This window comes from Phyllostomus discolor, chromosome 7 (genome assembly GCF_004126475.2).
Source record: "Phyllostomus discolor isolate MPI-MPIP mPhyDis1 chromosome 7, mPhyDis1.pri.v3, whole genome shotgun sequence".
Classification (NCBI taxonomy): Eukaryota; Metazoa; Chordata; class Mammalia; order Chiroptera; family Phyllostomidae; genus Phyllostomus; species Phyllostomus discolor.
The window spans coordinates 99382628-99410364 of NC_040909.2; the positions used below are offsets into that span (position 1 = coordinate 99382628).

General features: G+C 37.1%; 1 protein-coding gene and 1 long non-coding RNA gene across 2 annotated transcripts in view; both read right to left on the reverse strand.

Moving 5' to 3' along the window:
• The window catches only part of LOC114514660 (cytochrome P450 7B1), a 162691-nt gene that overhangs the window by 74106 nt on the left and 60848 nt on the right, over positions 1-27737 (reverse strand). The window lies entirely within an intron of this gene.
• Positions 19572-26472, reverse strand: LOC118501721. The gene is made up of 2 exons (XR_004904365.1): positions 22998-26472; positions 19572-22965 (listed from the first exon to the last, which is right to left on the reverse strand). It is a non-coding gene; the product is annotated as an uncharacterized LOC118501721 (long non-coding RNA).

Here is a 27737-nt window from a genome sequence, read left to right on the forward strand (position 1 = left end):
TCCTGTATCACAACGCGGACAAATATATTTAGTACCAAATAACTATACTCAACCATCACTCCCTCTGCTCTCAGCTCTTGCAGTCAGCATAAAACTCATTTCCTGACTCGGTGAGAGCCATGGTGATAATATAGATGTCTGCACATAAAACCCAACTTCAGGCTGGATCATCGCACCTGTGACAGTTCTGTAGCCACTCCTGCAAAGAATGCCTGTACCCTTTTATATCTACCACCTCTCCTAGCAAAGCTTTAGAGACATGGGTGGCTGTAGTGACTACAATTAACATGTGAAAAGCACTTAAAAACTAGATTCCTGTGAAGCTTTTCCATTTTCTAGGCCCCTCTTCTTTTCTGCCTTCCTATCTTTTTAAAACTTCACTTATTTATTTTGTAATAAATACTTATTTCCTATAGACTATATGCCAGACATAGTGCTAGATGGTGAGGATACAGTGAATTAAAAACAAAAAACAAAAACAAACAGGCCTTGACCCTGGTTGGTGTGGTTCAGTGGACTGAGCATGACCTGCGAGCTGAAGGGTTAGGGTTGGATTCCCAGTCAGGGCACATGCTTGGGTTGCAGACCAGAACCCCATTGGGGGCATGCCAGAGGCAGCCACACATTGATGTTTCTCTCCCTCTCTTTGTACTTCCCTTCCCCTTTCTCTAAAAACAGATAAATAAAATCTTTTTTAAAAAAACCACACCCACAAGGAATTCACACTTTGTTTTAAAATGCACACTTCCAGTAAACTTTCCTGGATCCAACTTTTGCTGAAATGAAAATTTTAGAGTTCTGGTTTTCTAGGCACTGGGTGCTGAAAAATTGTTCATTTGAAATTAAATTCCGAGATACTTGTCATTAAGTTTAAATAACCTTTCATATCTTTCCTAGTGTTAAACTGGTTTTATAAAATAGCTATGTATACTTTTTTACCTTTAAAAATATTCTTATTTGTTTCCAAATATATTGCATATTTTTGGGTAAATTCTCTATACATATGAACATCAAACTTTAAAATATGTTATTTTCTAACATGCTAGCAAAGCTCATTACTTAATAAATAATGAAGTAAACACATAGAAATTCAAAATACTCATAACTGAATTCAATCATATTTTTAGAATTTCTTTAAAGAGTAGAGGAGGCATATTAATCATTGAATTCCCTGACGCGCCCACACGCATGGTCCCACTTTGTTGACAGAAACTGTGAGGGTCTGTCTTATACACAGACACAGACAAATAGGCAGAACTGCTGTAATCCCCTGAACCATCATGAAAAAGCATCATACTTTCCCTCCTCTGTACTACTATTTATTAATTAAATTAGTCCACGTTGAAATATTCATTGTCTCTATTGATTATACCCTGCCTCTAACTGGCTAACAGTCTAGTAAAAGCATATTTGATTCTGAATTTTAACTGGCATCTCCACTCTTGGAAAATCCCTCAAATAAATTGCAGCTGTGTACTGTGTGTGTATATGTGTGTCTATGTATATGTGTGTATGTATACGTGTGCATGTATATATTCCCCTTATAAATAAGGAGAAATATATCTTGATGTAACACTCCTTTTTCCTAATTCCAAAAAAAAGTCCCAACACTATATATTCACTAAAATTAAACCAACTATTTGACACCATTACATTTCCCAGATTTAGGATAAAATGTTCTATTTAAAAAGTAATAAACCGAGATGCTATGCATTTTGGAGGTTATAGGGCTATTCTTATTCACAGCCTATTTTCAAGTCAAGAAACAATAAGGCCTTTTTTCTGCTTAGAAAATTCTGGTTTAACACACACACATGCAAACACAATCACCAAAGAAACCTTTTGTATTATTCTTTCCCAAATTTGAAGGAATAACATTGATTTTCAACAACACATATGTTGAGCTATGGTTGAAGAAATATTTGTGACTGTTCTATTAAAAATGAACATGTAAAATAAAATTTGGAAATTGAAGAGATGGTTTTTCAAGGCAGGCTTGCTTCTCCTTTGGCTGGAACCACTTCTGTTCACTCCACTGTGGGTTGTGGATACAAACACCCCCAGGCATTCACTTTCTGCCAGGACATTCTTGGGGTTTAAACATGCACATAAGCAATTAGTTTTGTGCCTTCCAGTAAGAAATAGAACCAAACACTCATGTGAGGCAGGGACTACACATGTGTCACTGTGAACAAAATTCACCACTCCGTCCCCCCTCCTGGTTTTATGAACAATTCAGTGCTTTGGGATGGAGCGGCTCCTGGGGTAAATGCTGTCGCGGGGGTGGAGGCAGTTCAGCAATGATAGTGAGATGCGCCATGTAAACAGTTTAGTATCATTTAAACACTCTACATCAACATCCACAGCTTCTAAATTGACATAAACATTTGTCAAAATTGTGTTCTTTACCAAAAAGTCTAAATGTCCCAATTTATCAACACTAATTCAACCCTTAAATAGGTTACAGAGTTTAGGAAAATTAGTGGCTTAGTGACTGCAGAGGAAAATGACTTATAAACTCTTCCAAAAGCTCTGAAATGAAAACAGAGGGAGCCAAATGGATATCCACCCCATCCCATTTTACTCCTGTCCACCGTCAAAGGCAACAAACTGCCAGAAAAGCAGGGATCCCCCGGCACATGCATCCAACATATGTATAAACAGGCACCAGTTTAATCATATGGTTGTGATGGCAACCGGGTGGGGAATGGTGGTCATCAGAAGTGGAACATGGATGGCCTCCTAAGTCCTTTTCGAGTCTACATGCAATAGGCTTGTTTCTGCTCACTAGTGATTCCCAAGTGCCTGAGATGCAGTAGGTATAGGAAGAAATACATTAAACAAGATGGTAATGTACAAAAATTGCCTTCCAATTCAACGCACCCTGGGAAACTAACATGTCACTGGCAGAATTGGGATTGTCAAAGCCTCAAAACTGGACAGGCTCTTTATTGCCCCCCAAGTCTAACCTCCCCCACCTAGAGAAGAAGCAAGTGACTGCTGCACTAAGGGGTAGGACTAGAGCAAGTCTCTCCTTCCACATAACATATGTAGGTCAGGATGGCTCCTCCACCCACTCCTCAGTACTCACCACACTTATCACAGAGCTACTGGGAACACATGAAGGTCAGTACTTTCTGACATGCCTAGAATGTGTTTATACTGGCAGGTACAGAGTGGAGATATGTAGATTCTATCTCAAAGAACTGAATCAGTCAGCATTAAACTAGTGTTCTCTGTGGGTGAAGCATTATTAGAAAAGAAACTTACAGGTAAAACAAAGAGAAAGGACCTTGAAAATGAATACACAACACATTGAAAATAGATGACTACCTAAAATAGCCCCAATATCATCAAGCAGCAGCCTCTATAAGACCAATGTGATCTCCAGGTACCTGGAGGTCTATAAAGGGATGCCCTGATTAGGATATACAAGTATTTCTGCCTCTAAAAGAGTCTACCTCAATTATAAATTAGTAAATGGACATTCTCATTTAACCATGTCTCTTGGGAGAGTGTAAGTGAGCATTGACCCACAAGAACATGGTGAATCTGCAGTCACTGACGAAGTCAGATGTTTGTGCTAATGAATGGAGTTGATCAGAGCAGAGCTAGGCCCTGGAGCTGAGGCATGGGGCCAGGCCCACGCTTTGGTTTCCCAGACATCTCCCTCAACATTGTTAGCTCAGCCTTCTCAAAGAGCAACAGAAACTGGCCAGACACACTTCAAAGAATGTCTTAGTGGAGTGAGGGGAGAGATCAGAAGCTGGGTCAGAGCTGTAATTGTGTAAGGGCAAGAATAAAGTAAAGCTGGTTTTCTGACTTCTCTGTTATACTTCATACACCTTCAAAGACAGCAGCAGAAGAAATAAAGTGTCCTGAAGCTATTCCCACACCCTGTAATTACCTGTATTTTACACAAGAGCCAGAGACTCAGATTATCCTTTTCATTGCCTCGGTCTAGGAGGCACCAAGCACTGGACCTGGTTATGACGTCTGCTCAACTGAAAGGATGGGTGCGAGAATGAATGAATGAGATCATGTAATTCTTCTGACTTGTTCTCAAGCCACAAGTGACTCTTCCAGGAACTAACAGAGACTTTTATAGCTTACAGGAATGAACGATACTTTTCCATTTCCCATTACCAGAACTTCGTATTTAGATTCCAATTGTTTAGATCCGTCTCCCCAGGAATTAAAGAGGCTGATCAGGACTGGTCCCAGCCTTGAGATTATCTGCCATTATTCCCAGGGCAATGACCTTGCACTGTCATGCAATCCCTGTTCTCTGAAGAAAGCCACATTATGACCATTTGTGGAGTACAGCCAGGATGACCAAGAACTGTCATGCAGAATCTGAGGTCCGACCATGGCTATCGAAAACAGCTGAGTGTCAAGAGCTTGGGCACATGCTTGCACACGTGTGTGTGTGTGTGTGTGTGCGTGCACATGCACGCAGGCACTGGCACTGACCTTTCAGAGGCAGGACTTCCTTTTATCCAGACCTGCAAACTCAGAACCATGGCATCACCAGGCAGGTGAGGCTAAATCTTAGAGATGGTATGTAAAAGATTCTTTCTTCCACCATTTAAAACGAGGATAAAAATCATTATGCACTTATGTTATATACAGTTATGGATGGACTGGAGGTGAAGTGAGAAGAGACCATAAAATATACATGGAATGGGCTAACAAAAGATGTAGAGGGTATATTTCAAGAGAGTTCAGAAAAATAAGTGTTTGATTACGAAAAGTGAAGAACAATGTCACATACACATGTACACGTTTACATATACACACATGCACGTGTCTATAACATGCTTTGTGCTTTTCAAAGCCCACTGACTAATCAGCCTGGTCCTCCTGGTAATCGTGTGAGGAAGACAGAGAAGGGTCAGTCTTCCCACTTTGAGAAGAGAAAACTGAGCTCCAAGGTGGTTTGCTACAGGCCAGACGGCTAGTTAACTAGTAACAAGGAAATAACTAGGTCTCTTGATCCCCAGACCAGTATGTTTGTTTCATTAATCTATTCTCAGTATCTGTTGAGGTTTGGGAAACAAAATCACCATCAGCTCCATTTCCAAAGGGCAACCAAAAAGAAAAAAAAAATAAGGCAATGTGTTCAGCCTACTATTTTACTGAGCTCTCCGGATTCTTTGCCTATTGAATATTTCATGGACAGCAAAAACCCCCTTCAATTGCTTCATTCCTGCCCCAAACTTAGAAGACAAAAATAATTTATTGTTGAATCTTTTGTAGTGTAAGGTGATTAGGAAATATCGTCTTCAATAAACTTTTAATTATATGCTCAGGGTCAAACATTTGGAAACTTATTTTCATTAAACTGGCACTGCTATCAACTGTGCTTTTTAATTTTTAGTACAGCTCTTCTTCTATTTATCCTTACCCTATATTCATCAGAGGCAAATCCTTCCAAACCCTCCCTCCATCCACCCAGAGGAGACTAAGGGAGCGCTGTTATAGTTGCTGTTCTGCATTTATTAATCTGAAAGGCAACGTCACCGCTTCTCTGACTGGACTGTCAGGGAGGTGTGAACTTCGGTGTGAACTGAGAATGCTGCCAGGTCACAGCCGCTCAAATTCGCCTGCAGACTGAGTGCATGCTGTCCACAATGAGACCCAGAAAATGAAAGGCAGTGTTCCAAAACTCTTACAGCAATCTCAGAGTAGTTTTACGTCTGCTGAATATAATAGTAAAAAACTAGGTAGCATTTCGAATGTTTTTTATTTCACTTTTCTAGTCATTTATTTTTATTGTATTTGACAGAAGTATTGATCCACAACAAATTGGAAAAGGAATAAAAAGACCGTTCTGTTTTCACAGCCAGTTTGAGAAGCACTATGTTAGGTGATGCCACCAAGCCTTCTGAGTCAGGTGTTATTTGGGAAGAATATAATGATTTTCTAAAGTATTAAAGATACCCACATCTCAATGAAAGAACAAAAGTTAAATGTAAATATACTTCAGTTTGGTGCATCTACTATGGAAAACAGTATAAAGTTTTCTCAAAAAATTAAAAATGGATCTGCCTTATGACTCAGCAATTCCACTTCTGGGGATTTATCAGAAGACACCCAAAATACCAATTTGAAAGAATATATGAACCTCTATGTTCATTGCAGCATTATTTATAATAGCCAAGATATGAAAAAAGCCCAAGCTCAATAGGCAAGTGGATACAAAAGCTGTGGTACATGTATACAATATTATCCAGCCATAAAAAGGAATGAAATCTGACCATATGTGACAGCATGGATGGACCAAGAGGGTATTGTGCTAAGTAAAGTAAGCCAGGGAAAGGCAAATGCCATATGATTCCACTTGTGTATGAGCTCTAATGAACAAAATAAATGAACAAACAAAACTGAAACAGACTCATAGACACAGAGAGAGAACTGGTGGTCACTAGAGGGCAGGGGGGTTAGGGGCTGAGTGAAAGAGGTGAAGGGACTAAAAAGTGCAAATCAAAAGCTACAAAATGGTCATGGGGAAGGAAGGAAAGCACAGGAAATGGAGTCAATAGTATTGTGATAACTGTGTATGGTGCCAGTTGGGCGCTGGGGATATTGAGGGGAATAGTGTGTAGAGTATAGATAGTCTAATCACTAAACTGTACACCTGAGACCGATACAAAATAAAATTGGCATTGAAAAATTTAAAAATATATAATATTCAGTGGGACAAAATAGGTTTACATGAAACACAGTATTTACTCTTGAAATATTATTTCTAAATTATTTTGCCATACAAATAGCCTGTATATATCCATAATATCCACATACATTTTCATTCATGCATTGCGTTGGGTCCTCCAGCTAACTTTCCTACCCATGGGTAATGAGAAGCAAACAATTCAGAAGTGAGTCAAGTCAGATGTCAATAATGAGTAAGGTAAGATACTTAAGCAAAACACAAGAAGCCCTACTGGAAACAGGAAATTTTACAATTCGAACTCCGTTACACTGCTGACTAGAACCAGCCACGTTGAGGAAGGAATGGCCGTCCCTGCCCTCCCTCTGCGTTCTGGTAGCTGCATGGAATGAGCAGGTGGTTTCGGTTCAGTTCCTCATTTATAAACCAGCTCTGCAAAAACACACACACAGAGCCACTTGTTTGGTGGTCTCAGAAGAGGGGCTACAGACTGACCGGACATGAGACACAATTACCCTCTCACCCTAGAAGGAGGTCCCTGCAGGTTAGGGGTGATGGATACCAGTAGGTCAGAATGAAAAAAGCCAGCACAGCTGCTGCCTATGTGGGGAGGACCTGAGGGAGCAGCAGAAGAGTTTCATTTCCGGATTACTTCTTTCACAAGCACCAGAATTGACTTCAGAAAGTTAGTGATCAGGTTTTTACTAACATATGTCCTTTAACCCCTCCTGTTCTTTTAGATTGATTGTTAAGTCTGTCATTTTGGAGGAAGCATTTTAAGTTATCGTCTTTTGAAAGTTGCACTTTTTAAAAAAAAAGAACACAAGAAAATGATGAAAACTTCCTTTTTTGGGAGGAGGATAATAGACCCGATGGAATTGAGTTTGATTATCACGATATTTTGTAGGTGTATAATTTCATGGGTAGACAATGGATGTGTCACCAACGCTCTTAACAGAGCTTGTTTCCCATTCCCTGAGGTTCCTTGGCCATTTGTGACAATGCAGACTCCCTCTAGTGGCCAAAGCAACACATGTAGATTCACAGGTTTCTTAACAAAAAAGGTTGTTTGTGGTGTTTTTAAAAGAAAAAAATTTAAATGTTTAATTTCTTTTTGGAGTAATTCAAATAAGATAATTACATATATGCAAAATTATCTCAGTGTGTATGGTAAATGTTATACATATTTAGTAATAATTCTTATAATTGATTAGACACTAACACATCATTCTGAATGTATAACCATAAATGTTCAGAACAAAGAAGACCTATTACCAAATTCCTCAATAGGGCCATGATTATTCTTTACCAATTCTAGTGCTTTTACCATTTAGGTGACTGAATTTCCACAGGCAGATTATTTCCAAAGCAGGTATCAGGTCATTAAACAGAATCCTTATAATTTGATGCTTCTGACGAAGGCTTTATTTAACAAAATAGAACCCTTTAAAGTGAAATGATCAATTCCTAAAATACTAGACCTAAAAGTTCTGGTTAAAGGAGATAACACATACATGGAAATTCTATATACACTGCAAAAAATTTTTAAAAATCAGATGACTATTTCTGCCATCTAATCCCAAGACCTTGTTATGCAGATGAAATATGAAAGCCTGGGAGCAAGCGAGCCCACATGGCTTGCTCTGGGTCACCACACTGGTGAGCAGAAGAGGGGGTGGAACCCGGCCGCCGCGACCCCGTCCTTCCGGACTCCAGATAACCAGGGGAAACAGTCCTGGTTTGTCGTGCTCTCCCCTTCGGTCTGCATCCTAGCACAGGCTTGTGACTCTGAGGTATTTAGACCAATTCCCCCAGGAAAAAAATCTCATTTCTTTACAGACCTCATGTCTTTTTACACTTTATTGATTATTTAAGCACTTTCAGAGGCATTTATTACCTGAAAGAGAATTCCTTTTATAGAATGAAAATGAGAAATTAATAATAACAATAACATATGAAGATTCCTGGTCCTAATGCTCTCCTTGTTACTATAGACTTAAGAGTTCAGTATCAAATTTCTTCTAAATATCTAGGATTTTGTGAAAAACCAAGGTGCCAAACTAGTAAAAGTGCTTTGAAATTGTAGTAAACGCTGTTTAAATAACAAATTCTTGTTTTACTTAGCCAAAGTTAAATCCCACCTGAAAAACAAATTTTATCTATTGTTTTGTTTCCTAAAAGGTGAAAGGAATATAGACGGAAATAGTTGAACGTTTTGGAGAATGAATAGAAACAGAAGAAAGTCACAAATTTTCTCCACAAATGTACATTAGTGGCTGCACTAAGTGCCGGGGAACACACTACAACTTCTTCCTGAGAGCTGTGCCATTTGATCTGGACTAGAACTAAAGTCCTATTATAGTCAGAGCTGTGAACTACCATAATTACATTCACAGACAAATATAGAAATGGGTTGCCAATTCTTGGGCAGGGTCAAACTCACTTGAATCATTAAGTGTTTTTCATGACACTCCCCCCATCAGTCCAGATTGTAAACTGTGAAGAACAGGGCATGTGTCTGTCTTGTCTCCTTCTGTACTTAGGAAAATGCCAGGGGCAAGGTAGGTATTCATTCCATGTTTGGTGAATTTGGACTCCAGGCTAGAGATCACTGAGTAGGAACAAAAGAGAAACTGAGCTAAAGGTGATGGGGATGTTTTAGTGAGTGCCTTGTCCAGATTGTCCGGCCTTTGCAGACAGCACACTACCTGACTGCCTGTTGCTGGGGCAGAATACTCTGTTGGACTTCACTTTTCAGATGGGCAAACTCAGACAGCATTCCCTAATGCCTATCCAGAGATTATGCAGCATCCCCAAACCGCCCCCCATATTGCAAGTTGGTAGATGAAAAATTCATGAGATCTTAAACACTGATAGAAATGTCAGTAAAGCAGATGACAGATATCAACGTAGATTCTTTGGGGTTCATACAAAACAAACACGCACAAAAACAATTTGTACCATTCACTCTTTATTCTTTAAAGACTGGCCAAGAGGATAAGGCAGGGCTCTTGTAGACTAGCTGTCTTCACATGCTAGACTTATTGACTGTAATGACATTTTTGGAAATCAAGAATAGAACCGCTTCACTCCATGTCTCTTGTCAAACAAAATGTCCAGCTTAAAAATGAAAGTAGCAGAAAACATACAAAATCCCACCAGTTTTCTAATGTCCTATGCTTTTGAATGTTTTTTTTAAATGCTAACACATGATGGGTAATAGAAGCTTCTTTTTACTGTCAGAGAGATCAAAGAGAGGTTGAGAAGAAGTCCATAAGCAGATGCTGCCCAGTGACAAACCTGAGAGAAGCAGACAGTGGGGCCAGATGTTGGGGTGACCTTTGGTCTGCAGAGCACTCTGGCATGGTGTTGATTTAGATGGTTGTTGGCAGAAGCTTCAGACCCAGCAGCGGGGGAAAACACTAAACTATGGGACACTTTCCTACTCTTTCCCATCACTAGAAAACCTGACACCACACTGGTCAGCAGCGCTGATGGCTGTCAGACAAGTTGAATTCACCACACAATCCTGCCAGTAGGCATCACATCAAAAAGAGTCAGCTGCGTGAATAAGAACATCTTCAGGCTGTGCCATTTTGCATCCCGCTCAACTTTCAACAGCTGTTTCTTGAGCGAATGCAGATGCAAAATAATTATATAAAAAGAACAGCATATTCAATATGTAGGATGTTTACATTTATCACACAGTCATTAACAGAGGATATAACTAAGGAAGACTCTGACATGTCTGAAAAGTTAATACTCTATCGACAAGTCTAGTTAGGACCCAGTGAAAGTTCTAAATTGACCTCTGAACTGACAACCCTGAAGGATGACAAAGTATTTCTTAGTCAGGCAGAATTACTCAAATCAGTACTGAAGACACAAAAAGAGTGTGTAATGACATGTTACAGTTTTAAAGACTCCTATCATATTACGCAATTATTCCCATCACTCACTCAGTGGGAATTTAAAGGATTTTCTAGTGACCTAAATGTTCTTATTATCGTAAACACTTGTAAATGAGGCAAAAGATCTCTAACCTCCCATTCTAAAAGAATTTTAAATCTTTGCCAACACACAATGCTAAAACACCAAATGTAAACAGCAGTTTGCTTTATTATATTGGATGTGATGGAAGACCACACAGTTCTTTTGACGCTTTCAGACACTTTGTCACTTTACCTGGAGAAATACACACTGCTTATTCTGCACTGCTGCGGATGTCCAGCACTTGTCAAAACCTCTCTCTGTCAAGGCCTTCGCAAGGAGTTGCAAAATGACAGATCAGGATGTCTGAGTTGATGGAGCCCCAGGAAAAATGGAACAGATAGAAAATTCATGACTCTAAACTACATCAAAGTGACTTCTGTCAACATCATGTCAAAAGAACTGTTCATTTTAAGAGTTCTTTTTAAATTATATAAACACTTTTTATGAGCTAAGTGTAATGAAAATTTTTCTTGGTATGATCATCCAATATGATCATCCAACTGTTCCAAAAATATAGTTTAGATCATCCAGGAATAAGGAAAATTCTAATAGTAGTCACTGTCTTCCAGCTAAAACCAATGGTATTCAAGAAATATGTATGAAGATACTATTGGCTTAAAATAGGACAAACCATCTGGCTATAGAGGAACAAAAGTATATTTTTTGCATGTTTTCTGGACCCACCAAATTTTTACAAGATCAATTTTATTCTTCTACAATCAGTTTTGATCCATTTTTCACTTAGTATGACAATTATAAAACACTTAATTCAGTGTTATTTTCCTAAACAAGAATTTCCTAAAATAGCTGGTATTACTTTAATTTTCTTTAAAAATCACTGGAAAACCCTTATAATGCATAATTTATTGCTTTCATAGAAAAGTAAAGAAATAAAATAAAAGGCTTATAATATGCAGCACTGCATACATAGAACCACTCAATAATCACATTCAAAGAATCATTCAGTGGGTGAAATATGAGTTGCATAAATCTGGAAATGACCACTCTCCCGTTTTAATTCACATCTTTCAGGGAGGATGGCTGGCACCTGGTGCTGGAACCCAGGCAACTTGATTCCTACTGCTCGTATGTCACTGAAATGAACAAGGTAAGTGACCTTGTGAAGTAAAGACCATAGACCGGGCAATGTGTGTATGTACAAAGCAGACAAGAGGGGAAAATACATATACTCTACCATGCACACATGAATGCATGCATGTATGGGGGCACATGCATGCACACATGTACACAGGCTCACAGGTACACATGCATGAACATGCACACGTACACCTGAACCAAGAATCAAATGTCTAATTCCCAGTCACTGTAACCATCCAAGGCTCTCTTGATCGCGTTCACTTCTCCATTTAGCTAGGATCTAGCAATGTTTACATCAGTCCCTCCTAACAGCTGTTCTCACAGAAGCCATCTATAATCCCTGCAACAATGGCTACTGACTCAGTGCACTTGTCCAGTTGCAAAAAAAAGCCCATTCTCTGTGACCAGGAAGGTTTGCTTACCTCCAGAATGACAAAAGATCTCAAACATTATGACCACCTCCAGTTTTGAGAGTAGAAGCCTGCTTCAAAATGATCCTATTGCATTGTGGCTGAATATGTATGAGAAGTACCATCCGTTAATGCAAAAGTAGGACAAGATCACCATTTCTTATTATAGGAAGAACTCAATACATATTGTGTCCTGCTTACGAAAAGATGTTTATTACCTGTAAATATACAGAGGTGTGGGCTTCACAGCAGCCGTGATTGGTAATAAGCTTATTTTTCTCATTTACATTGATAGCAAGCATTAGTGAAGATATATGCATTTCATTTCATGGTTCAGAAAGAACAAAGTATATGTATATGTGATAGCTGTGGGTGGTTAATGAAATGGTCTGACAAACATAAGCTAATACATAATCATACCAGAATGTGAACTGGCACACCTGTTCCTGCTTCACAGACTTGCAATTCTTAAGGAAAACTTACCATTCTCAAGCATTAAGGCACTACTATTTAGACATCAATATGCTCCAAGGAAATTTTAGTCACTTTTTCTGTTGTTACTGCAATCACTAAAGGGTGGCTATTTTAATGATATCAAATCTCTTTCGCTGTGTCCTAAGAGTAATGAAAACATCACACATGCATGAAGCTCCAGTAATTATTTTAAACTGCCTTCTGTTGTCCCCCTGAGGAACACGGTGGTATTTGTTTGATGCAGTTTAATTAGTGTCAGGGTAATTAATGCTATGCGATCTACATGAGATCAAAACCCTTTCTTTGTAACACTCTGGTAACTAAGAACTAAGAAAAGGAAGCGTTTTGCAAACGTTGAGGCATGGTGTTACCCTGAGTTCACCAGTGAGCCGAGCTGCTCATCTCTTCCTCCACGCCTCACCCAAATGGCGATTTCAGTCCCTCCCAAGACAAGAGCAGACCTGTAATGCGTTGGAACCACACTGTCAGGCATACGACCCTGTGGCTGCTATGGAATTAAATTCTTTCTTTATGGGTATAATCAAATTAACTAAAACATTCACGGTCACCAGGCACCTTTTGCCAGAGTTTAATCCTTTAATAATGAAATAGTAAACTTTTGCACCGATGGGGAACTACAGTCCCTTGTAAACAGGGTATGATATTACCATGTGCTGATATATTTTTCCAAATAAAAGAATCATTGGTTTAATGAATGAATGTGATTCTGCTTAAATGCCTGAATAAAATTTGCATTTAATAGTAGGTATAGATATTCTCTCTATTTGACAATAATGTTAAGGGAGGCAAAAAAACAGAGAAAGGCAAGGAGAGAAGTTAAATGCACAAAAATTCCAGACACACACATAATGTGTGCCACCATAAATCCTTTCTAACTGTTTCTTTGGTAATAAGCAATGGTAGTATAAATCTCCCAACACACAAACTCAAGCTGATCACAGGCTTAAGGAAATAGCTCCAGTTATTTTGACAGGGTAAATTATTGTATCCCAGAGATTATTCCAGTTGCTAAAAAAGCATTGTGGCTAACAAATGAAAATAAAAAGATCAACCATTTTCTTTATTTTATAACAGATGAAATTACAGGCTGCATAGGATGGACACAATGGCACTGAATTTATTTGAACTCTCAGAAATGCACCATGTAATGTTCATTTTGGAACAAGACCGGGGCTTCACACAACCGTGATAACCACCATTAGACTGATAACATCTCTTATGGAAAGGGGAGGTTTAATGGCACACATCTAAAAAAAAAATAAACACAACTGGCTTAAAATCAACCCAAATGGATTTAGCCCATTATATAAGGATGAAAATACTAAGCCTGAAAATAACTCTGCACTGGACAAGAAACGAACAAAGAAAAATACTTCTAAGAGAGTGCAAGTGTTAAGGCTATAGTAGTTATGGAATTGTGTCCATATCCATCAGTGGCTGAAATTAAGGCTAACATTATAAGATGAAATTTCACTAGCTCAGGCTGGCAGGGTATCCCCACCTAAGAGGGTTTGTGCTGATCGCACCTTTGTGAGGTCATTCATTACTGAATACCTAGTGGGCTCAGCTGACTAGCAAAATATGTTCTTTCACATCTTTAGTTCTGCTTCCTGCAACTTAGTTGTTTATCAATTAAAGTGATAAATACAAGTGACTTTGATAACACAAGAAACGCATTATGCAATAAAGTAACCTCCAGGAACCCTGTAATAAGAACGGCGTGCAAAGTTCAACAACTGTGAAGGAACTATTAAAGAGGACACACAAACAAGTGACCTTGACTGACAAACGCACTTCATTCCAGCAATAAACAGCGGTGGTGCTGATAACTGTTCATTGGCGCAGAGAGTAATTACCTATCTGTCAGCGTTGCTGGTGTGTGCGAAATAGTATAAATGAAACATACATAATGTACGGCAATAATATCGGGCATGCAGAACCTAATGCATTATCATCATTCTCAGGACTCAGGTTTATGTGGCTGCCACCACTGAGTAAATGCCTTCTAGCCATGATAATTTCATTCTAATCTCTGTTCCATATTATAATTTTCATAGCTAAAAGATACTGAGGAGCAATACGTTTCAATCAAGGGCTAAATAGAACACAACCTGTAACTGGGTATTTTATACACCTATATATATTTTTTCTTTCAAAAATTTAGTCAATTTATAAAGAGACTGGAATAAGCTGTAAATTTATGGGTGACAAACCCTGTCTGCAGCAATGTCACCGTGCTGGAGATGGGCTGAAAGGGGCTTGTGAAAGAGCTGGGAGCCTTGTGTTTCCCACTGCTTTCAACAATGCAAAATTCTGTCCTTTTCCCATTTTTATTCTGTTCCAAAATATAAGGTAAGAATGTATTTTTGGACAAAATAAAAGATATTCCCTATTCACAAGGAGAAAAACAATCATCTACTTTCTAAGACAAATTACGTTGATTTGCATGAATTGCTCACCTATGTAACAGAAGCACAGAAAAATTTCCTGCATCATGATACTCACTGTTTTTATAAAACTGTTCAAATCTTGCATACTTGTTTATTTTTTCCTTTTATGCAAATACAATGTGGTGATACCTTTAACTCGTAATCAAGACTATACAAAAAAAAAAAAAAAGAGGAAAACCTAAGTAGCAGCTAGGCCATCAGGACAAACCCCCTGTCTCAAGGAAGAAGCATGAGAAACCTGTGCAGTTGACGGGGTGAAGAAGAGAATGCAGCACATCCCACAGCACATAATAGAAACAGGGGCTGTTTGACAAGCTCTGTGTTTCAGAGAGGGAAGAGAGTATATGAACACTGAGAAAGCACATTGGCACATACGATCGTTTTAGTCTAGTTCTGTTATGTTTACAGCAAGAGTGCATATTTGGGAAACAGGGCAGATTGAACTAATAATGCAATAGTCTGCCTTTTGAAAGAAGCATTTTAGTTAATAGTCCAACATCTCATTCCAAATTACAGGAGAAGACTTTGTCTATGGAAGAAGCTCATCTTAATTCTTTAACATTTGGTTTGCTGACTTCTCAAAGTGGTTTTCTAAAATTAATAGTGTAGGCAATCAATAAAGTCCTCATAGGAGACTAGACAAACCAGGGAAATCGTGAAATTTGTCTTGTGCTGTTCCCTTTTGTTTTCTGAATTTTCCTTTCTATGTTCCTAATAAGGGAGAAAGCATTAGAAAGGTTAACTCAAACTAGGTGTTTAGGGATATGACCTGTTAACTCGCAGAGAATCACTTCTATTTTAAAGAAAAGGCAAGGCCAAGATAATCCTAAACATGAAGAAATGTTTTAAAGTTATTTGTTTGAGTTCCTTATGTAGTGACATAAAGTAGCTTATCCATTCTACTCATGCAACATCCCACTGGATTATATGGCTAGCCCAACACAGAAAAGATTTTATCCAATTTCAAGTCATTCACTCAACCTGGTATTTCAGGATACCCTTTCAGAAGGCATTCTGGTAGATGACTAATGCCTGTAAGTTCCACAGACAGATCTTAATCATCCCCGCAAGTTTCCCCTTGGAGTCATATAATACCCCTTATCTGAGTAACTCAAGTCTTTCTTGATATGTACCTTTTTATGTGTTTTACATATAGGTTTAAGAATATAGTATATATCAGAACATAAAGCTTTTTTAAAAAAAGTACTCTATTTGATTAATTCTAAGAATAGCACTTTTTTTTTACCTCTTATCCTTTTGAAATAGCTTCTTACAATCTCTGCCAGCCAGGTGGCAGCTGCTGACATCTTTGGTAAGACCAAGAGTACTCCAGCATTAAAGCATCTTAGACTTGACTCTTGACCCTTGCATTCAATGAAATACAATATTTCATGCTATTCTGGCTTTGAGGTACGTATGACCACATTTACCTTAAAATGGTCCTAATTACAATCATACCTTAACAAACTATCCAATCAAATAATATATTTATGTTAAGATAGATTACATCTGTGCGACCTGAAAACATCTAGTTAACTGATTGAATCACACAACAGGTTAATTTAATGGGAAAATAATCAACTAAACTTATCTGGTCCTACTGACTGTATAAGGACCATATGGACTTTGCATTGGATATATTCAGGCATTTATCTCTGTGGTCTGCTCAGTAATTAAGCATAATCACACTTACTGGTGATTCTCAACCTGGGAATGGGGCAGACATCCAGGGAGTCTTTTATTCATCTCCAGTTCCAGCAAAGGGACAAGTGACTTCCTTCCTCCAGTTAAGAAGCACTTACCCTAGGGATCAAGTGTGTCTGGCGGGCTGTGTCTTGTCATTCTGGTGCATTAGGGTGGTAAAAACACTGAGAACCAGTGGAAAGTATAGCTTGCGTAATTCAGAACAATTCGGGAGGGGAAAATCACCTCTCCATAATTTTCTCAAACAGCCCCATGGACATTTATCTACAAATGTGATTAGAATTTGGGTTGTTTATTGTTTCCTTATACACCGGAAAATTGCAATTGCACTTCACAGACAAAATGTACTGGCATTATTCTCAATGCCAGAAACCTAACTTTTTTCAATGAATATGTGTTGAATAAATGAATGAATCAATGAGTGAATAAATGGTATTTTCCAAAGGAGATTATTTTATAAAAATGTATATCCTAATTTGATGCTGCAAAGCTCACGCCAAAAATAAATTTCAAATGTTAAGCACAAAGTACTATATCATGTTCTTTGGTGTTATAAGATTTTTTTTGTAATGGAATTATTTAGGATTGATGGTTTTGTAGTTAAAGTACACTTTTAAATCAGAAATTAACTTTTAATATATGGCTTGATGATGATAATACTGAGATATGTAAAGTGTAGTTGCCTTCTTATAGGCAATATACTTGATTAATTTTGAACAATTTAACAGTGAAAGATTAATTAAGAACTTCATCCAGTACAAGCCATCTTTCCTTTCAAATTACATTCCTTTAGAGCCACTATAACTGTTTTAATAATTGTGCTGAAAATGCTAGAAAGTATCAAGATAATACAGAACAATTCAGCAAGAACAATAAAAATCAGAAACATGGCACTTTGATTTTTGGAGCCTTTAACATGGTGAGATATATATACACACACACGCACACACACACACACTCACACATCATGTACATCATAAATATATACACAAAATGATGTATATATATACACATGGTGAGATATATATATATGTGTTTGTGTGTGTGTGTGTATATATATATATATATATATATATATATATATATGCATTCTGAACTCCAACAGGTTATTATAACCCAGGAGGTCTAAAGATGGTCTTAAATTTATTTATATAAAGCTACTTTTATATCAAATACCTATTTGAAAATACTTTTCTAGAAAGAAAACAGTACTAAGAATTCTTCTTATTAAATTCTAGTAGATTGTAAGTTTATAATAACATTTATTTCTTTCTGAAAATATATTCAGTAGAACTGTATTTGAAAAAAGTATATTCCCTATTTAGCTGTAAACTTAACCTCACTGAAGGCCATTTTAGACTGTGAAGGTAAAGCTCAATTTAGAGTTCATGGTAAAATTGACTTTGGGACTCTGAGTAAAACAGGCTAGTAATGAGTATAAGGGGGAATCTTAATTTAGGAGCTCCTGTATATTCAAGCTAGGAAAAGAGTTATTCCCCAAACAATCATGCTTCCCATATGCTAACTGAGAAATTGTTAGTAATGTAGGTATGTGACTTCCCATTCTTCTAACTATGGTTATCAAGATCTTAATTCTAATGAAATAGAAGTAGTTGTCAAAAGTTTAGAAATTATGAAAGTTTCCTTAATTTAGTTAGTTTCTGGTAAGCAAGTTTCAGCAAGAAATCTTGGTTTCCTCAGGATAATAGAAATTAGTTTTTATCCTAAATAACAGCTCTAGTATTCTTATCAATAGGATCAAATTAGGCCCATCTCATCCCCTATTAAAATATTATTTTTGTATGATGTATTCTTTTTTTAAAAGATTTTATTTATTTATTTTTAGAAAGGGAAAGGGATGGAGAGAGGGAGAGAAACATCAATGTGTGGCTTGCCTCTTGCACTCTCTCCACTGGGACCTGGCCAGTACCCCAGGCATGTGCCTTGACTAGGAATCAAACCCATGACCCTTTGGTTCGTAGGCTGGCACTCAATCCACTGAGCCACACCAGCCAGGGCTCATTCCCTATTAAAATACTAAAATAACACATAAACCAAGGTGTTGTTTGACACAGGGCTCTCCAGCATCACTTGTGTGAAGAGGCTCACATGGAAGACATGAGTTACACCTGTCTTGGCTATTTACACTGCACATGTGCCTTACCTCTTTGAGTCACAATAATAGTACTGCCTCATTGGTACATAGTAAGCCTTCTAGAAAAGAAAGCAAAGATTGATATCAGAAATATGTTTTCTTTTAAGAAGGTATTTACGTTGCTATCAAAGATGGAATTGAGCAATCTATCTACTTAAGCCATCTAGTAACTCACAAAATGAGAATGTGTATTAGAAACCATGACTGATTCAGCTGTAAAAAATAACACAGTATGCATTTAGAACCTACACTTGAAGAACCCAAATTCATATGCAATGCAACCTATATGCACCAAACAAACCTTCAAGAGAGAAAATAAAAGCCTGAGAGCTCTACTAAAATAGTTTCAGCCTTAATGGAGTACATTTCCATTTAGTTTTGAGGGTCCCTACAGGCCAACAAAAATGAATAACCAAGCCAACAGTGTTTCCCAAATTCCAGAGTCTATTATCTATTTCAATATGTTTGAATCCAAGCCACATTCTCCTGACGATTGACTCATCAGTCAGCTTTCTGATGTCATCTCCAGGTGAAAGTTCTTTTCTAGGCAAAAATGTAAACTGACTTGTGTTTATTTGGTGCTGAAGAGGACTCTCTTCCTCTGTTTTGAATGAACAGAGACTTCACAAATTCGATCAGATTACAGCTGTTTAAAAATTCAGCAGAGTCTACTGCAAAGGTGACTTACAACACGAAGTCAATCACTGGGTTTGAAGTTCACTGTCACTTTAAATAAAAAGTCTCCGCAGTGACTAAAATGGCAGGGCTCTCTTGGGTAGCCACTTATTGCCAAGTCATGCTAGTATACCATATCACAAAAACATTAACATTTGTTAACTCATTTTTTAAAAAAATTTCTTGGACTATAACTTGTTTTGCTAAAGATTTAAAATCCAAAGTCAAAGTAAAATTCTCTGTAGTCTCACCAATCATTCACTCAAGAGTTCTGAAAAAGGTTTATTGATCAATACATACAAAAAATGAGATGAGGCCATTTTTATAATTCACTACAAAAGAATATCTGGAAATAGAGAGATGTACATGGGTATATGCTGGGCAGTGAGGGGAGGGAGACCTTTGTAAAATATAAGTAATATATGATTTCATGTATATTAATTTATTATATACTTATGTAAATGTACATAATGTATATGTATGAAAGATGTAGAGAGATCTGCTACAACTTCTTGAACAGCAGAACCACTGCATACTAACTCTCTATCTTTACACACTTCACAGCTGAGTGCAAATGACTTCACAGCTGCACAGTAAACCTACCAGTGTCCAGATCAGTGGCCCCACCATTCTGGCACCAGTCAATGCAGGGCAGCCCATCACCTCCGCTCCCTGTAAGGGATGCATGGTGGCACTAAGAGAGGGTGAGGGGTCATGAAAGACTGGCTGCTGCCCAGTGTTGATATTGTCATCTGTCACTCTTAGAAAGGAGCCCCCGTCATACAGAAGGAAGCCAAAGGATCCTCACATGCATGTCTATTGACAGAGGACAGAATGTGCATTCTCAACTGTCAGTTAGTTCTTTGGAAAGCTAACTGAGTGGGGCATTTGCTGTTCAGTAAGGCAGAGATACTAAGAAGGCACTATTGGGAGGGGTATTTTAAATTCCAAATATTCTTGCAATATGCCAAGAAAAGAATGTAGAATTTCATTTGAATCTTCCAAATAAGGCTTGCTCAGAAAGCCATCTACCCAGTCATCAAATCAACAATGCTAATTGCAATTTACAATGTGCAATGTAGCATGTACTAATAGTCTTATTATAGTCCTTTTGATAATGCAGATTTAAAATTATTTTTGTCTTGGTGACTATGTCTCATTTTCAGAAATACTTAAAAAATGTTTTTATGGACACCCTCACTTTTTTCTCCCATACTTATTATTACCCTACAGCTCATAGGATTCTTTTGAGGATGAAAAGAGATTAAGTAAAGAACTTCACAGAGCATGGGCAGATGTCGGCAATTCAGGAAATCATAACCAGCAGCAGGAGCAGTAGTAGTAGCATTTGTAGTAGTTGCTCTTAGCCCGACTTTTCTTTTGCAATTAAGAATCTTCTTGAAATTCATATCCTAAAACTCTAAAAATAAAGGAATCCAATTTGTTTCTACAAAAATAGCACTCTCACAGACAAAAATATGAATACATCAGCAATCCTTTTTTAAAACACCGCTCTGGAACTAGCTTTTTTCAGTAGTACTTATAATCTGGAGCTCAGAACAGGAAACAAGCTGGTCTGCCCAAGGGCAAGTTTTCTGCCATTAACTCAATGCTAGAATCATCATGTCACTTAAAAGGAGGAACATAAATATAGAGTCATAATTTTGTAATATGGTATATATTAAAGCCACTTGATTGTGCCTTTTGAATTTGCATTTTGAAAGGACTTTGTTTTGCTCATTGTTGTGGCTCCAGCTATGAACTGGCACATTATAGCCAGCCAAGATGTATTTGTGGAATAAATGCTTGAATTTTTATAAAAGTAGATATATTTTCCTCCTTATGAAATTACAATAATAAAAAAATTAAAAACTTTGTGAGGCCAAGAGAGAATAATGAGAGAAAAGACATTTAATTACAAGAGAGTACACTTTGGTTGACGATTCATTGTATACACATGAGAAAGTAAATACCAGCAGATTCTACAGTAGTTTGCATATTATATTATCAGTGCATTTCACTGCCTGAAAATATTTTATGTCTATATTGGTCTTCTCTCCTAACTATAAGTTCCATGAGGATTCTTTTTCATCTTTACCATATCAGATAAATTCAATAAAACATTAGTTGAATGAATGGATAGAAAGCTAATTAGTGAATTAATTAATTAATACATAGTACCATCAAAAAATTATCAGTATATTGTATGAGATTTGTGAAATGATATGTTTGAGGACCCAACGTTACAAATTAAAAGCAAGTTTCCAAGTAATCATATTGATACCGAGAAGCTTAATTGTATCCAGAACAAAGCCTGACGCTATTAAAAGAAATAAAAAGTTCAGCATGCACAAATAAAATCCTCAATGTCCAGCATGCAATAAAAGCTATCAGGCATGCAAAGAAGTGGGAAAATATAGAAAAACAATCAATAAAATAGGCCTCCAAAAATGAGAAAGAGAGAGAACATTAGCAGATAAGGATGATAAAGTGGTAAATAAAAACATGCTTCATTTGTTCAAGAAAACATAAATTTAAAAATAGGAAATACAAAAATAGGAATTTTAGAGATGGAAAATAAAATATCAAATAAAACTACACTGGATGAGATCAACAGCAGATTAGATTAGATACTATATAAGAAAAGATCAGTCAAATTGGAGAAATAGAAGTAGAAACTATCCAAAAGGAAGAAAAAAAAACAGATAAAGGATTAAAAAATAAATAAAAGAGATGTAATGACCTGTGGGCCAATATAAAGCAGTCTGATCCATACAAGTAATTGGAATTCCAGAATGAGAAATGGGAAAGGGGGAGGCAAAAACATTTTCAAGGAATAATGGCCCAAATTTTACCAAAGTTTATCAAATTATAAAGTCATGGATCCTTTTTATAGTATGCTATTTCATAAAAATTGCATATCAGCTATATAAAAATTCAGCAACACAATTTAGTGATAACTGCAAACACTTATATAGCACTTATCACATACCAGACCTGCTCTAAACACTTAGCAGGTAGTAACCTCCGCACGAGATGAGGAGGCAGGAGTTCTCGTCATTCCCACTTTACAGATAAGGACACTGACTCCCAGAAATACTAAGTAGAGTGCTCAACACAACCCAATCTTAACTGGATCCTGAACTCAAATCCATGAGATCTGACTTCAGCATTCAAGCTCTTAACCACTAAGCTACACAGCCTCTGTCTCATCTGTGTAAAGTACAGACATTAACACTTTAAGACTCAAAGTGGAGCCAGAGGTGATGATTTTTATGCTAAACATGATATGAAAACAATTCAGTTGTTTCACTGAAATTGAAGTGAACAATTCAGTTGTTCACTTGTGGTTCTTTATGTAATATCAATTTACCCCTCACCACCCAGAATCCACAATTATGTTAATAAAATGTGTGTAAATTCATAAACAAAGTGGCAGAAAGACCAAGAACATATTAGCATTCAAACCAGTGTGACCTGCCATTTAGCCACTGACTAAACCAGCAGAAAACTGTATCTGGAAGAAGGAGCACCTGTGATTTTCTGAAGCCACATTTAAAAAGAAAACCAAGAGCATCCAAATACCAGAGTTGCCAGTAACTTGACTCCTTGTAGCCAGAATCAGAGGGTTCTTGCTGACACATGTAACCTCTGCTTGCCCTTTGTCACATATGTGCTTCCCCTGCAAACTGTCAGTGACTTGTCAGAACTGATCAGGAAGTCTATGGCCATTCCTCAGTGATAGACAGATCTGGACATGACAGCACCCCATTTCTGGTTCTGTGTCACACACTGTATGAAGACTGATGTCCCCATCACCCTACTTACTCCAAGGACGTATAGCTGCATACAATAATGATGAGATTTTTTTAAAGGTTAGAAAAAGCCAACAGGATAAACTCAATACTTAATCATATCTTAAACATACATGTGATCTAATGATACAGAGAAGCGATGTCCTGTAGAAAGGCATAGAATCCTTTCTCCTTATGCATGAATAAAGCTGCCCACACTCCTTGTTTGGGAATTCCAACAATTAAAACAACAAGCCTAGGGAGGAGGGAATAGGGAGCTTCAGTAGAAGACCAGAGACCCTGATGGCCCCCAAGGCCTCCAACCAATGAATTACAGGCTAGGATTCTAGAAGCACCTTTGTTTCTTTCCAATGTGTCTACCTTGAAATTTGGTAGAAATTGGGATTTCTGCTACTCTTCCAAGAAAAAAAAGTGGGAATTATAATACTTAAATTGTCCTTTCTGAAAAAGAAAAATCTGGAAAATTATTTTAAAAGTCTGAAATATACTGAGGCTATAAAATAATTATAAATAATCTTATTAAAGAAGAGATGGGAAATCACTAACTTTGAACATGATTATAAACTGTATGTTGTATTTTTCAAAGGGGAAAAAGGACAGAAAAGGACACCCACTGGATAATTTACATAAATTATCAAACAACATTTTATTCTGCCTTCCCTCATTAGGCTTCCTAACCCACCTTCTTTCATTTCCTCCTTTTCTCATTATGATTCTTGTTAGTCACTTTATTCACATAGATTTTAATACAAAATAGAGGAGAGGAGAGAATAACCTATTCAGCCATAATTCTAGGATCCTGCTCTGTTTTTCCATAATGCGGGCATTATGCTCACATCCAGGTCTGAAGTCATCCAATGGGGGTTGTTTGGGATGTGGGAGAGTTTGATGAAGCTTCCTGGGGGAGGAGTGGTTCATTCCAGGCATGCAAGGTCCCCTGTAGACTAGTCAAATTTGAGCCACATGAACAAATGGCTGGGCTAGTGGCAGCCATTCGTATTTCTGCCTCAAATATATCAGGGATGGATTTTTCTCAGGGTAACAGGAAAGTTAAACATGAGGTAGACTTCCCTCAAGGACCTAACTTATATTCCAGTATCAAGACAACGATGTTGGGGTTAGTCCTTTAAGGCCACCAAGGTTCCATCTATTGTGCTACAAAAATTGTGATTTAAATAGTCATGAGGTTCAGTGGCTTCTGAAGTGCTAAGTTAGTGATGTTTAATTTTGAGGTCACGGGCATATTTGTAAGGAACTTAAACTTATGACAAATGGGTTTGGTAGGTTTTAAGACAACTGTGAGTATACAGCTACTATATCTGTCACCCCCAACATTGGATTAAGTGGGTTTAGAGGAGTACAAATTTGGAGAGAGCACACGAATGTTACTTGGATGGGTAACCAACATTTATAATGATGAGATGATACTGTGACTAACGTTGTTCACAAAATATCCTTCTTCCCACACATATTCAAATCACAACTACTTAATATATACCAAATGGTTAATTCTAAAGTTTACATTATTAAGATCCCACAAAACAATGCACAAGCTACTCCTTAAACCACTTTTGTGACAAATCTATATGCAGCAGATCCATATATTGTCAATTGTCTGTCAAGATATTAACAGTGTTTATTTCTAAAAAGAAGTCTATAATTTGAAAAGCCAAACTGAGTTGACATTGCTGCTTGCCCAAGTGACTCAGTCTGTGTGACAGAGCTACAAGCTGCCTTTGGGTTCACAAGTCGTTCGAAACCGGAGATCCATGCTAATGGAACCTTTTCAGCGTAAGGCACCCAACAATTAGAGTTAAAGTTTTATTTATTGGCTTTGACCATCTACTTCTGTTATCAACCATAAGGGCCCATACACTTCATCAACCCCTAACAATAGCCGCAAGCTTGGACAATCTGTCTTGCGTCTTCATTGGGTAAGACTTCAATGGAACAGCCTGGATTAAAGAGCAGCCCACGCATAAAATGGAAACTCATTAAAATAAACTTTCTCAAAGGGGGAACCTTCAGTTCCAATTGAACTGAACTGTTTTTATTTCAAAGATGAAAGGCCCATTACCCAGTCATACATTCATGTGCTCTTGGCCTAAGTGCTTTTTATTTGACGACTTTAACTTTGGGTCCCTTCCCATGTCTTTTCTGGAGGCTTAAGAAACATAATAGGAATTCAGTCCTTATTGAGCCTGATTGGAACATAGTATCTGTGAATCTCTTAATAATACTTCAGACCTTTATGGTTTAATTTGCAATGGTGTCCCTTTTGTCTGCCTTACTGGCCTTTAATCTAAAGCACAATAACCCACTTTACATTTATTTGCAGAAAAGCATTGACTACCTAAGGATTTTTTAATGTGCCCATTAGAAATAGCGATTTTTAAAAACACACAGGTATAGTCATTTACACAACAGAACGCAAAGTTGAATGAACAAAGGGATGATGTCAAAGATGGTTGTTGCCAATTGTTTTCATGAAAACTGACTTAGAGCTTTGAGCTGGAAAACTTCACCTTGAACTTATTATGAGCTTTTTTTTTTCAGTGAAAGGAACAACATAATAAAATGAAAAAGTCAAGAGACTGAGAAAATCTCTGTTATTGAAAAATATCAGCCATCCTATACAAGAGTACTATAACTGATATTAGCTGAAGCAAATAATAATATTCTCAAAGCTTTAATTTTATATGAATGGCCATTAAGTGAAATGAACCACAATCATGGTTACTTAGATACACAGAATATTCAGAGAAAATGGTGATGTTTAAAGCAATGTAAAAACATCCACACAGTGATTGTACACACATGCCATCAAAAAGAAATTGAGCTCTTTAAAACTGGTTGCATGTCATTAAATAATGTTAATTCATGCTTCTTTGTCTGAAGCCAAAATGTATGTCATGTGCATATTTTATTTTATTTTATTTTTAAGATTTTATTTATTTATTTTTAGAGAGGGCAAGGAAGAAAGAAAGGGAGAGAAACATCAATGTGTGGCTGCCTCTCACATGCTCCCCACTGGGGACCTGGCCCACAATCCAAGCATGTGCCCTGACTAGGAATCAAACCTGTGACATTTTGGTTTGCAGACTGGTGCTCAATCCACTGAGCTACACCAGCCAGGGTTGCATATTTTAAAAGACATATTAGTTAAACAAATATAGAGTTGTTATGAAAATATCCCTTTAAACTATATAATTATAAAATTATATGTAGATATAATTTAAAGTTTATCATAATTAATAACTAGTATTAATTAGTCTCTGTATAATAAAAGTGTTATATAGTTTTTCAGCAATACTTTTAGCAAAGTTTGAATTATAGCAATTATATTTTGGATTTAATCTGTAAATTACTTCCAAGTTTATTGAAAATTAAATATATAAATAAACCTTTTTCCTTTAAACAAAAATCTATTCTCTAAAATAAACCAGAAAATTGAAATCTAAAATATTACAATCACATATAACCACCAATAGCAAGCTATAGAAAAACACTCAATCCTGCTTAAGTTAAAAACAAGACAACAGGCCCCAAATGGAGTCATTTATGCTAAGCCCCACATCACCAAACCAAGACTTAATAACTAATATAATTACAGTTTCCGCTGTCCCCTAAAGAAAGGTGGCATTGCCACAATCAGCTCTTTGCTAGTGTAACTTCCTTGTCCTACCTCTTTCTGCCTATAAAAGCCTTTCATTTTGTACAACTCTTTGGAGGTCCTTCCTATTTGCTAGATGAGATGTTGCCCAATCCATGCATCCTTGCATAAAGCTATTAAGATCTTAAATATTTACTCAGTTTAATTTTGTTTTGTAATGCTTAGTTGGTTCTTTACCTGTAAAGTCAATCTCAACTTTCTTGAATATTTTTGCTTTGTGGTTGTTTTATTTTTTACAGAAAATGTATTAAAACTTCAACATTAACTTTAGCTAACAAACAACACAACAAAACCCACTGTCACTGAAATTATAAACAACTCTGTTGTTCACCAAGTTGTACAACCAGCTCCAGTACAACATAAACATCTGTCCTGGCTGTTAAAACCTCTAAGCAAATACTGTGCTTTGCCCAGCCAGAATCACATAGATACAGTGTTTCTCTACTTCTTTTTTTTAATACTTTAGTTTTTATATTTTATTTTATATGTTTTTTGGTGTTACCACATCTACCCTATTATCAACATGATACTTGTGTGTTATTATTTTTTAGAGTTTTCTGCATGTTTGAAGTATTTCATAATAAAATATGTTCAGG